The sequence below is a fragment of the Eurosta solidaginis genome, chromosome 4 (genome assembly GCF_040869045.1).
Source record: "Eurosta solidaginis isolate ZX-2024a chromosome 4, ASM4086904v1, whole genome shotgun sequence".
NCBI lineage: Eukaryota > Metazoa > Arthropoda > Insecta > Diptera > Tephritidae > Eurosta > Eurosta solidaginis.
Genome location: NC_090322.1, coordinates 129,652,326 through 129,666,901, shown reverse-complemented (window position 1 = coordinate 129,666,901; position 14,576 = coordinate 129,652,326). Strand labels below are relative to the sequence as shown.

The 14,576-nt window shown below is 37.0% G+C and overlaps 1 protein-coding gene and 1 pseudogene across 1 annotated transcript in view; both read left to right on the top strand.

The window, feature by feature from the left end:
* Positions 1–1,512, top strand: part of LOC137247721 (craniofacial development protein 2-like) — an 86,276-nt pseudogene extending 84,764 nt beyond the window's left edge.
* NetB (Netrin-B) overlaps positions 1–14,576 on the top strand; it is a 586,813-nt gene that overhangs the window by 240,837 nt on the left and 331,400 nt on the right. The window lies entirely within an intron of this gene.

Below are 14,576 nucleotides of genomic sequence, written 5' to 3'. Positions count from 1 at the left end.
CTGTATAAAAATGCTCTTTATTTTACAGCACTACTATGGTAATAGTTCTTCACAAATTAATTTATTCGCATGCTTCACTTATAGCGTGTTAAAATAAAACTGATTGACTATTCCTTAGCTTGCGCTGCTTTTATGCCTCAGTTGCCTCGTTCGCCTTTTTATTCCAGGCCTTCTCGATCAGTAACTTATTTGCTTCTTTCATACCTCTGCACCTCATATCGATGTTGCCTTCTATGTATATGTGTTTGTGGCTGTTTTCTATTTTAACTGCTTGCCTTGCTGTAGTTGTTGTTCCGGATTAATTGCTAGCGGCATAGGAACATTTCGAAAGGGCTTATACTCGCCGCAATATACGTATACAAATTTCATATTTGGTGTTTTTGTATCGTCTTTTCTTGCAGTGTGGGTAATACATCGTTCAAATCATGGTTCAACTATATGGTTGGCTCATCTGTACAATAACAAAATATGTCTGTTCAAATCGTCAAAATCTGTGTATTGGTGTTGGTGCAAATGGTATGGAATGGAAACATAAAACTTATCAGTTTTTGTATGGGTAAGAAAAAGTTGCCAATGTATTGGTTTCATTTTGAGTTTGCCATCTCCTTTTGACAATCCCATCGGCCATGCAATGAAATAAATAAAATCAGCTGATGATATGAGCCAACCATATAACTGAGCCATGGTTCAAATATCATTTCAATGGGCTGACTTTTAAGAGTTGATATTTTTTCACATTTTAAGTTTTCAGGTGATTGTATTTAAAATAAACAAACAGCATAATCATTATTTTTACATGCGTGATTTTAACAATTTCCTGGGCTTTACAAAAAACGCAAAATACAGCCCATCATTTAAATTTTTTTGCGCACGCCCAACTGTCATAATAATGTCAATTTCTGACAAATTTATGACATATCATGGAATGCAGTATGGCCAGATGTGCCTGTGATATGCAGCAAAGTACTTTGAAAAACAGTTGGTGTTAACTGATATATTTTTTCAACTGAGGACAAATAAAATTATAAAGCATTACTTAAAAAATGGATCACGAGCATGCATTAATTAAACTGATTAAAAGGCTTAAAGCATTATATAATGAAATGAAAAAATTGTAAATAAAAGCATATTTTTCTTTGCTTTTCATTCACAACAAAAGAAATCACCACTTATTTTCATGAATAATGATGAACTCCTTAAAGTTTTTAAACTGGTACAAGAAGAATATAAAACTTTGAATCAAACAACACGTGGTGATTGTTATTATCATATGCGAAACTTCCAGGTAATTTCGTTCATTGATAAATGACAAACAATTTCGTAGATAAGCAAATACATTTCAATACTGTAATTAACTGACTATTTTACGAGCGCCTATTCGACTAGGTTTTTGCACGCTTTTTTGTTTGGCAGGTTGATTTGTGCAACTTTGTGCACTCGAACTGCCCTGCTGTCAATGGTACCTTGTCATGCCATATCGTTGATTATCGCATTGATTGGCTGCTTGGTTAGTTGTCAAGTAACGTGAATTTTTGCGGTTTTTGTTTATTGAGCTGCGAACGAACTCCAGTACATAAATTTCAACGCTTTGAGTTTTTTTGATTTGTTCGTTTGTATCAAACGTCCGTTAACCTATTTTGCTTTCGTAAAATGTGTGCCAGTTTTGTTTTTTTTTCTCGCACATTTTGCTTTTAAGTTAAATGTTGTTGTTTTCGTTAGAGCAATAAAAGCACATCTCGAAGGATAAACATAGGTCTCTGACATTCTAGAACCTAGCACTAGTCGTATTAAGATACTTGACCATCTCAGGCACATTTATACATAACCACATTGAACCTCCTCCCTCCCACACACCTTTTATTTACGTATGGAACATAACAAAAGCAGGCTTAAAGGTGTGAAATTAGGTCAACAGCCATAGCATAAATTGACCTTATGGCCATTTAAAATAGCCACAAAGTAAGCTCAAATTATGAACATATTAAATGGTGAACACGTCAAATTTGAAATATTAACAATGCCAACGATATTAACATTATGCAAATTCTGCTTTTCCTAAATGGTCACTAAGTCAACTCTTTATTTTCAACTACCCATAAGGTCGAATACTTTGTTACGCACATCCACGCTTTAGTGTGTTTACTATATACATGTATGTATTTGTTCAGTCGTGTGAAATTATATTTTTTTTTTTGTTTAAAATTTTCGGATAAGGCACTCTTTCTCCTATACTTTGGCCCCATGAAAAATCTGATAAAAAACTATTTCGCGCAAGTAAAGTCACATTTGCAAATGTCATAAAGTCAATTGAACTTATGATCATTTGAAATGGTCATAACTTCAATTGACCGTTTGGTCGTTGATCTTATATCACTCAACCGTGAGGCTTAAACTATCCTTTCTTCTTACTGTATCCCGTAACTCCTGACAACCGTAACAGCTAATAACCGTTAAAATTGATCACTATTATCATCATCATCATCATGATCATCATTTTTTTATCGTTTTATTTAATTTCCTTCATCATTTTTATGCCCCTGGCAAGGCAACATTCAAATTTTGGAAACAAGTTTTTTCAATTAAAAGATAATTTTTCTAACGGGGTTGCCCCTCGGCAGTGTTTGGCAAGAACTCCGAGCGTATTTCTGCCATGAAGAGCTCTCAGTGAAAACTCATCTGCTTTGCAGATGCCGTTCGGGGTCGGCATAAAACATGTAGGTCCCGGTCCGCCAATTTGTACGAAAAACAACTAAGGAAAGCTAAGTTCGGGTGTAACCTAACATTATATACTCAGCTGAGCGCTTTAGAGACAAAATAAGGGAAAATCACTATGTAGGAAAATGAACCTAGGGTAGCCCTGGAATGTGTGTGTATGACATGGGTATCAAATGAAAGGTGTTAATGAGTACTTTAAAAGGGAGTGGGCCTTAGTTCTATAGGTTGACGCCTTTTCCAGATATCGCCATCAAGGCGGACCAGTGGTGACACTAGAATGTGTTTGTACGATATGGGTATCAAATTAAAGGTATTAATGAGGGTTTTTAAAAGGGGTGGCCCTTAGTTGTACATGTGAAGGGGTTTTCGAGATATCGACCAAAATTTGGATCAGGGTGACCCAGATCATCATCTGTCGGGTACCGCTAATTTATTTATATATGTAATACCACGAACAGTATTCCTGTCATGATTCCAAGGGCTTTTGATTTCGCCTTGCAGAACTTTTTCATTTTCTTCTACTTAATAGGGTAGGTATCACACCCATTTTACAAAGTTTTTTCTAAAGTTATATTTTGCGTCAAGAAACCAATCCAATCACCATGTTTCATCCCTTTTTTCGTATTTGGTATAGAATTATGGCATTTTTTCATTTTTCGAAATTTTCGATATCAAAAAAGTGGGCGTGGTCATAGTCGGATTTCGGCCATTTTTAATACCAAGATAAAGTGTGTTCAGATAATTACGTGAACTAAGTTTAGTAAAGATATATCGATTTTTGCTCAAGTTATGGTCCACGTATGGTAACGGCCCAGCGGAAGGACGGACGGTCGACTGTGTATAAAAATTGGGCGTGGCTTCAACCAATTTCGCACATTTTCACAGAAAACAGTTATCGTTATAGAAGCTATGCTCTTACCAAATTTCACAAGGATTGGTAAATTTTTGTTCGACTTATGGCATTAAAAGTATTCTAGACAAATTAAATCAAAAAGGTCGGAGCCACGCCCATTTTGAAATTTTCTTTTATTTTTGTATTTTGTTGCAAAATGTCATTACTGGAGTTGAATGTTGACATAATTTACTAATACACTGTGAATATATTACATTTTATGTTAAAATTTTTCTAAAATTTTTAATTTTTTTTTGTCATCCGATTTTGCAAATTTTTTTTTGGCACACATATAGTAATAGGAGTAACGTTGCTGCCAAATTTCATCATGATATCTTCAACGACTGCCAAATTACAGCTTGCAAAACTTTTAAATTACCTTCCTTTAAAAGCTTGCGGTGCCACGCCTATTGTCCAAAATTTTACTAATTTTCTATTTTGCGTCACAAGGTCAACCATCCTACCAGTTTAATCGCTTTAGCCGTATTTGGTAATGAATTATCGCACTTTTTCGGTTTTTCGAAATTTTCGATATCGAAAAAGTGGGCGTGGTTATAGACCGATTTCTTTCGTTTTAAATAACGATTTGAGATGAGTACCCAGAAACTTACATACCAAATTTCATTAAGATACCTCAAAATTTAATCAAGTTATCGTATTTACGGACAGACGGACGGACGGACATGGCTAAATGAATTTCTTTTTATCGCCCAGATCATTTTGATATATAGAAGTCTATATCTATCTCGATTAGTTTATGCTGATACGGATTACCGTTTTGGGAACAAAATTAATATACTCTGTGAGCTCTGCCCAGCTGAGTATAATAGAAGGAGCACGACGCAAATTGGAAGAGTAGCTCAGCCTAAAATCTCTTCGGAGGTTATCGCGGCTGACACTTATTTATTTATTTTGCCTAACACTTTTTCCCTTTCTTTTTTCCCTTATCTTTTCTTTTCCCTAATCCTTTCCATTTTCTTTCCTCTTCTCTTTTCTCTTTCCCTTCCTCTTCCCTTTTCTCATTCTGATTTAAGTTATCTTTCCCTTTGCCTTTGCTTTTCCCTTTACTTTCCATTTCAATTCAACTTTGCCTCCTTTTCAATTCTCCTTCCTTCTCATATTTCCTTTTCAATTTCCTTTTTCTTTCATTTTCGTGTTCTCTTTATTTTCTGGATGTGAAATGTGCTATCACCAAGTCAATCCTCTAGTTATGTAGGTTCTATCCCACCCTAGAGGATTGAGTAGATAATAGCACATTAACACATCACCTTCGGTATTGTTTCCAGATTTTCTTAGAGACAGGCTTCGTCAAATGCAATGGTTAGTGTCTTGGTCACGGTATGGTTGGATTCACCAGATTTTCGCAGTGGCAACCTTTTAAATCTGGCCAAATTCTCTTTCAAATAATTTCTGAAATTAGATCCAGTAAGCTGTTCTGAAGATTGTCTAGACTTTGTTACGATCTACGGTAGTCAGCGGGAAGCTGTTGTATGCATGTTCTGGCAAGGATGACCTTTCAGAGACCTTCGAAACATACGCTAATACATCATACTAAGAGCGGTATTTTATATCCATGACAAGAATTGATGCTAGTCTAAAGAACTAACGTTTGTATAGTCGTTATCCCCTCCGCTTTCGAATCGGCGAGTTTAGCTGGTCGCTCTGTGTGCCCTTTTTCCTCCATCACCAACTGAAATCCTATATAATGGACTGAATACACTGAATGTCTGCAATCGCTAGTTTCTTAACATTTTTTTACTAAAATATTATTAGGTATCGACGAGTTGGGGTCGATATCACAACCATTAATTTAATTTCAATCAAATCGATAATTGTGTTTATTTGTTTTTGACAAATATACTCATTTTGTTTATTTGTAGCGCCAACACTTTGTTAATTCAAGCGTTGATTCCACAAACAGACACATGCTTTGGTTTGCGCTAATCTTTTCTTGTTTTGTAATTAGCAATTATCGCATTAGACACACCCAGCTGCATCGAAAATCGATTCGACAATTAATCGCTGCAAACGCTGACAATAGCAACCTAAATATTTCTACATGCAATGTGTGACTGTGACAAATACGACAGAAAAATGCTTCTCCTCAGCTGCTTCGCATTCTGTTGTTGTGCTCGGGGCAAATTATCACAATATTGCAACATTCATTCATTTACTTGCGCAGTCGATCATTCATTCACGGAGCGATAATGTTAATTACATGGAGGGGGCGATCCCCATCGCAGCAGAGGAGGCCGCCCCCAACTTTGAGTTATTCACATGAAAGTATTTGCATCTGCTGCACAAACATTAGCGGGGTCTTAAAACTCATTTGTATTACGAAAATCGTTCACGTTAAAATAATCTTGATAAAAGTCAGAGTACTATTAGGATACTGATGCCAGCGGAATCCCAAACTCTATTCAGTTTTCTGATAGGAGGCAGCAGGTTCTTCCACTGGGAAAAATTTAGGCTGGATATCGAGAAAACACTTGCTGCGCAGCGTAGTCCATTTATAAAACCATCAGTGTAAATTGTAATTACTTCTTATTCACGAAATTTTTTATTTCCTTTTTGAGAGAAACCGTCAATGAGGATAGAGATATCCTTATGTAGCATCCTCATTAGAAAACGTCTCAGGATTTGCTCTCTTCTCATTGTGATTTTCTTTTTTGATGAAATGCCCTCATGACTCGGCCTTTACTTCCTAATAGTTTTAGTTATTGCGCTTTGCTTGGTATTACCCATTATGTGTCTTTCTCACATTCGTGTCCAACTCACCCTGTTTCCTTCCAACGAAAGTGGATTATTCTGGAAATATTTTATGAGCTTTTTTTATTTCAAGGCAAAAACAGAGATCTTCTTTTCCTACTATTCATTTGTGGGTTGTTTTGCACCTTCTTTAGGTTTATTAAACAAATTATTGGAATATTCCGGCGGTAGGTATATTGGTCGTAAAAGGCGACCAATCCAGAGTGGTGTATTACTCGAAATGGAGCAAAATAGAGGCTGAAGTTTTAGCTCAAATGCGAGCTATGCAGTCTCTTTTCCGCCGAGTTTGACAATAAAGCTATCTCCTCAGCTTGAAAATTTGACAACAAAGCATTCTTTTTGGAGAAATACGGTATTTTCGTTGCAAAGTTGACAATAAAGTTCGTTCTTGGAGGCTCTGTTACTAAGTTTTGAACGGCCTCTGAACCAATTCCAAGCTAAGCATAACTTTTTCAGTTGATTCCTCTGCGGAATGTCAAACAAAAGGTTGAACAGATCCCTTGATTAGTGCGTGCGACTTTTTGTCGTAGAGGGGAACAGACATTTTAATTCGATGTGATGAAAAGGTTATAATCACATCCCTTAATTCTGATGAAGGCTATCCTGGTTCTCAGAAAAGGTTATTCACAGCACTTACCTGTGAAATTGTATCATGTTTCTGATGGTGTCCCAACGGTCGGTATATAATACAGCAAGTTATTTATGCTTAGATCAGAATAGTATTGGAACTCGCTGTGTAGATGCCGTGCAAGCGGATGCTATTGTTCATAAAATGAAAAATTGTTAAGATGACTTTGTGATTGTACACACAATTACAAGTTAATTTGGTACCAACGATTGGCACTGAAATGTTTGGCAGGAGAATAGGAGCTTTTCGTTGGGCCGCTGATCACGCAAACTTTCGTTAAGCATATAAAATATCAATTGCCCTTTGCGATACCATATATACTAGCAGGAACCTCTTACGTTCTTAGTATTAATTTCGTCTAAGGCTCTTGTATATAAAACACTCTCAAGATTATTACTTTATAGCTTTGACAGGGAGCCAATATCTGAAGCATCTCAATTCCAAGGAAGCCTGGGCTATTGTCTATTGACAATATAAGGTTAAGTTAATCCTACAAGCCGTTAAATTTGTCCGAACTGGGGCTTTATCACATACTTCAATAAATTGAGTTCATTAAGTATTGCACATTGACCACATATCAATCGTTGCCTGAGGTGCTTCTTCAAAATGGTTTATATTAGAATAGACACCCATTACAGCGCGTCATTGCAGCCTGTTGGGTGGCAAACATTTTAAACTTACTATATTTTTTTCGACACTCCCTAATGTCCCTACCTATCTCTTTATATAAAACAACAACAATTGCATTCTTGTGCTTATTCAACTGCATTCACTTGCAATCAATACGATTGCGTTTTGTGTCTGTTTGCTTATTCGTTTGACAACAATTGTACCCAGCATCTGTGCTTTAGCGCGCTTGCACACGTTCAGTTACATTCTTACGTGCCACACATACATACACATCTTCTTTTGTAGTACATAAAAACGTTTTGTATGCATTTTTACGCTACTGCGTGCCACAAGCTTGCATGTTGGGTGTTAACTTGGTTGCAATTAATTTTGACAGTTGGCGCACGCTTCATGCAATTCAGAGCAATCCAATACGACCTTCATTTGAGTGTCAAAGACAAAGAGTTGAGAAGTATTGCATTATGAGTTGGTTTTATATGGGGTATTAAAGAGAATTATTTAAATCAGTTCGCTTGACAGTAAATTTTAATAGAAGTTTTTATAAATTGTAATCACTTTGATTAATTTTTTGTGTATCCTGCAGATATAATGACTTTTGCTATAATTTGAAATGTTGAACGCTTAATATACACAGTGTAGTACTAGAAGTATCGATATTTGACAATTCGTATGTGAATCATTTGTTCCATTAACCCTGTAGTAATATTTGTGCTAATTGAATTAATGAATCTAGTTTATATTATTTCATTAACTTGAACTAATTATAAATTTGTATACCCAACGTGAAATTGTACACAAGGGTAATATAATTTCAATTGTATACCGGTTGTACGTAATGACCTTAATTAATCGAGGTATATATACTTCCCTATATCAAAACTATAAGCATCGAAAAAGATTTTAATAAAGCCATTCCCGTCCGCTAACGCGATAACTTAAGTAAAAACTGAGATATCTTTCCGAAATTGGGTACACCGGCTTATCTGATGCGGAATATGGCCAGACGAGGATATCATGACTACTGGAATTGGAAAGCTCACAATTTTCTCAAAATACTTATTTGTCACCGAAAGAATACTGAAACTTGTTAAAATAAGAGATTTCCGTCAACATTGGAATAATAGTGAAGGCTCTAAATATGACAGAGGTTTCTGTGTCAGCATAGTCATTAGAAAAAAGTAGTAAGCGCCATCATATTGATAGTCTTTCGCTGTTGAAATTACAAATGAAATCAGTTCTTTTAACAAGAAATCAGTTAGATTAAGTCAGAATCTGTAATTTTTATAGAATATTGTTAACTTGAAATCAACAGTGTATCTGTTGAAATAACTAAACAAATTTGTTTTCTTAACAAAAACTCGGTCGAATTACATATAATTTTATCAATTTTTCCAAATGTCCGGTAATTCAGGAACAACAATGAAAATTCTTTGATTTTACTAGCTTCATTTCTTTCGGTGTAGAATGACATTACCCAAGAGCGGAATCATCGTTAATGTCATAACAAAACTTTATTGGGTACTATTGGTATTTATACATATACTAGCAGACCCGGCAGACGTTGTTCTGCCCTAAATTTGGTCTATCTGAATGCACTTTAATAAGCTTTTTCCGTCTAACTCTGCCCTCGCCCCTCTACACTTTTTCCTAATCTTTGTATTCGCTCCTCCCTCCGTATTTTTCGCTTCGTTTATCCCCATCTTCGTCTCATTCTATGTCTTTCTCAGTCTCCTTCTCCTTCTCTCTTTTCTTTTCTCTAATTATTCTTCATATCTTATTGCCAGTCCCAGAGGGTGGTATGTATTGTTTTCCAGTCCCATTCCGAGTCTCAGTCCCAGTCCCACTCCGAGTCTCAGTCTCAGTCCCAGTCCTAGTCCTAATCCCAGTCCCAGTCCGTCTGTGGTCTACTTCGCGGAAAAAAGCATCGTAAATACTAATATAGGCAAATTTATATACCAAATTTCAGGCAAATCGAATAGGACGTATGTAAATAGGTATGAGGGTATTATTAATTCTTGTCTTTATTTCGGCTTCGCAAGCATATTTATCAGTTTTGCCAGGTTGATGCGACTAAATCGAATACCACAATGAAAATTATTTTAAAGCTCTCAGTAACAGCTTTCATTTGATATCCATATTACAGACACATTCTAGGGATATCCGGGTCCAGGTTTTGGCCTATATCTCAAGACCCTAGTCACCCAGGGGTATAAAGATTACTCTGTACTAAAGCACACATCAACAGCTTCAATTTGATACCCATAATGTAAAACCGCATCCTAGTGTTTCCCTGGTCCATGCTTTGGCCTATTTCTCGAGACCTTAGTCACAAATACATATGTATGAAAATTATCATGTGCTAAAGCACTCATCAACAGCTTTCATTTGTTATCCCTATTCTACAGACACATTCTAGGCGTACCCGCGTCCACGTTTTGGCCTATATCTCGAGACCCTAGTCACCCACGGGTACTCCGTATCAAAGTACTCATAAACAGCTTCCATTTGATACCCATATTGGACAAACATATCCCAGGATTACCCAGGTCCACGTTTTGATCTCAAGACCCTAGCCAGAACGTGATAAAAAGTATCCTATGTCTGTCTCCTGGCTCTAAGCTACCCCTCCACCTTTCACCCAAATCTGTTCATCCGTTCTTTAGTTATAAATAGTGTAACTAACACCAATTTCTTTTATATATATACATCACATTAGAAACTTTAAAAATAACAGCATTTTTCCACTCTTTAATGGACGTTATTATACATATAAACCTTCCTCCTCAATCACTCTATCTACTAAAAAAAATCGCATCAAAATCCGTTGCGTAGTTTTAAAGGTTTGAGCATTCAAAGGGACATGGGACAGCAAAAGCGACTTTGTTTTATAATATGTAGTGATAGTGATACATGGAAAAATACCAAAAAAGAAAACTTTTGTTTAAGAATTTTAAGGAAATGTTCCATATTTTTAACGAAAGAGTATTTTTCAAGAGATGTACGCATTCTTAACCATTTATTGTTATTTGTGTATGTACAAACATATGTATGTCAAGCGGATATGCAAATGCATACATACTATAAACCTACGGCCGAAGTTAAATAACGCAACGAATGCTATGTATATACCTGTGTGTCACCGTATTGACACCGAACAATCACACACACGAATTTTTTGGTAAAAATGTTACTTTTGTTTAAACAATTTGGCTGATATAAGAAAGGAATCAAGTATTTTTTTTTTGTATGCAGATCGAAGGTAAATATTTCAAAGTTTTACTGAAAAGTAGAATTTGTTGAATCCATCCATCCGTTTATGAGTTACAGCTGTGTAAACAAAAATTTTATGATTTTTTACTACATTTTGGCAATTTGCCACGCCCCTATAATATATATCTTCAAATGATATTAACTGTATCATCTCACGTAGCTAAGCTTCCCCCAGCGGGTTAGGGGGGGTCAGAATATACCCGCGGTAGGTATGCCTGTCGTAAGAGGCGACTAAAATACCAGATTCAAGGGGCCGTGTAGCGCACCCCTGCAGGTTGCCAGCGCAACATATAGCTTCTCCAAACCCAATTGTCAACCTCACCTATCCGCGGCGAATCCTGTTTCACTAACAGACGAGGCTCTGGCGACCCTAAGCTCCTTATGGAACTTGGGGTTGGGGAGGGAGGGGATGGCCTGAAGGTTTAATGTGGCCACATAAATCGTTCCCGAGATGGTCGGGCCAGCACCTTAATGGTGCTGTGGTACCGGAGCGTACCGGATCTGTATCCGGCAAAGGACCATCACATCGATAACACTCCCCAAAGCCTTCGGGGAGCAACCTTATCGCTACAACAACAACAACAACAACGTAGCTAAGCTTTCAAATGCAAAAAACCGTTTTAAAATCGGAGCATTCTGTGTGAAGTTATGTGCATACATGGCATTAACGACTTTATTTTATAAGATTTATAGAAGATACTAAACTTTGGTATATGTTTATTATACTCAGTTGAGCAGAGCTCACAGAGTATATTAAGTTTGATTGGATAACGGTTGGTTGTACATATATCGAATCGAGATAGATATAGACTTCCAGATATCAAAATAATCAGGATCGAAAAAAAATTTGATTGAGCCATGTCCGTCCGTCCGTCCGTCCATCCGTCCGTTAACACGATAACTTGAGTAAATTTTGAGGTATCTTGATGAAATTTGGTGTGTAGATTCCTGAGCACTCATCTCAGGTCGCTATTTAAAATGAACGATATCGGACTATAACCACGCCCACTTTTTCGATATCGAAAATTTCGAAAAACCGAAAAAGTGCGATAATTCATTACAAAAGACCGATAAAGCGACGAAACTTGGTAGATGAGTTGAACTTATGACGCAAAATAGAAAACTGGTAAAATTTTGGGCAATGGGCGTGGCACCGCCCACTTTTAAAAGAAGGTAATTTAAAAGATTTGCAAGCTGTAATTTGGCAGTCGTTGAAGATATCATGATGAAATTTGGCAGGAACGTTACTCCTATTACTATATGTATGCTTAATAAAAATTAGGAAAATCGCAGAACGACCACGCCCACAAAGTCAAATTTTAACAAAAAATTTAATATCTTTACAGTATATAAGTAAATTATGTCAACATTCAATTCCAGTAATGATGTGGTGCAACAAAATGCAAAAATAAAAGAAAATTTCAAAATGGGCGTGGCTCCGCCCTTTTTCATTTAATTTGTCTAGGATACTTTTAATGCCATAAGTCGGACAAAAATTTACCAATCCTTGTGAAATTTGGTAGGGGCTTAGATTCTGGGACGATAACTTATTTCTGTGAAAAAGGGCGAAATCGGTGAAGCCACGCCCAGTTTTTATACACAGTTGACCGTCTGTCCTTCCGCTCGGCCGTTAACACGATAACTTGAGCAAAAATCGACATATCTTTACTAAACTCAGTTCACGTACTTATCTGGTATAAAAAATGGCCGAAATCGGATTATGACCACGCCCACTTTTTCGGTATCAAAAATTACGAAAGACGAAAAAAATGCCATAATTCTATACCAAATACGAAAAAAGGGATGAAACATGGTATTTGGATTAGTTTATTGACGCAAAATATGACATTAGAAAAAAACTTTGTAAAATCGGTGTGACATCTACCATATTAAGTAGAATGAAATGAAAAAGTTCTGCAGGGCGAAATAAAAAACCCTTGAAATCTTGGCAGGAATACTGTTCGTGGTATTATATATATAAATAAATTAGCGGTATCCAACAGATGATGTTCTGGGTCACCCTGGTCCACATTTTGGTCGATATCAGGAAAACGCCTTCACATATACGACTACCACCACCCCCTTTCAAAAGCCTCATTAATACCTTTAATTTGATACCCATATCGTACAAACACATTCTAGAGTCACCCCTGGTCCAACTTTATAGCGATATCTCGAAAAGGCGTCCACCTATATAACTACGTCCCACGCCGTTTTAAAATACTCATTAACACCTTTCATTTGATATCCATATCGTACAAACATATTCTAGAGTCACCCATGGTCCATCTTTATGGCTATATCTCGAGAAGGCGTTCACCTATAGAACTAAGGCCCACTCCCTTTTAAAATGCTCATTAAACCCTTTCATTTGATACCCATATCGTACAAACAAATTCTAGGGTCACCCCTGGTCCACCTTTATGGCGTTATCTGGAAACGGCGTTCACCTATGGAACTAAGGATCACTCCATTTTAAAATACTCATTAACACCTTTCATTTGATACCCAAATCGTACAAACAAATTCTAGAGTCACCCCTGGTCCACCTTTATGCCGATATCTCGAAAAGGCGACCACCTATACAACTACCACCACTCCTTTTTAAAACCGACATTAATACCTTTAATTTGATACCCATATCGTACAAACAAATTCTAGAGTCACTCCTGGTCCACCCTTATGGCGATATCTCGAAAAGGCGTCCACCTATAGAACTAAGCCCCACGCCCTTTTGAAATACTCATTAACACCTTTCGTTTGATACCCATATTGTACAAGCGCATTCTAGAGTCACCCCTGGTCCGCCTTTATGGCGATATCTCGAAAAGGCGTTCACCTATAGAACTAAGGCCCACTCCCTTTTAAAATGCTCATTAACCCCTTTCATTTGATACCCGTATCGTACAAACAAATTCTAGGGTCACCCCTGGTCCACCTTTATGGCGATATCTCGAAACGGCGTTCACGTATGGAACTAAGGATCACTCCCTTTTAAAATACTCATCAACACCTTTCATTTGTTACCCATATCGTACAAACAAATTCTAGAGTCACCCCTGGTCCACCTTTATGCCGATATCTCGAAAAGGCGACCACCTATACAACTACCACCACTCCTTTTTAAAACCCTCATTAATACCTTTAATTTGATACCCATATCGTACAAACAAATTCTAGAGTCACCCGTGGTCCACCTTTATGCCGATATCTCGAAAAGGCGACCACCTATACAACTACCACCACTCCTTTTTAAAACCCACATTAATACCTTTAATTTGATACCCATATCGTACAAACAAATTCTAGAGTTACCCCTGGTCCACCTTTATGGCGATATCTCGAAAAGGCGTCCACCTATAGAACTAAGCCCCACGCCCTTTTGAAATACTCATTAACACCTTTCATTTGATACCCATATCGTACAAACAAATTCTAGAGTCACCCCTGGTCCACCTTTATGCCGATATCTCGAAAAGGCGACCACCTATACAACTACCACCACTCCTTTTTAAAACCCTCATTAATACCTTTAATTTGATACCCATATCGTACAAACAAATTCTAGAGTCACCCGTGGTCCACCTTTATGCCGATATCTCGAAAAGGCGACCACCATTACAACTACCACCACTCCTTTTTAAAACCCACATTAATACCTTAACTTTGATA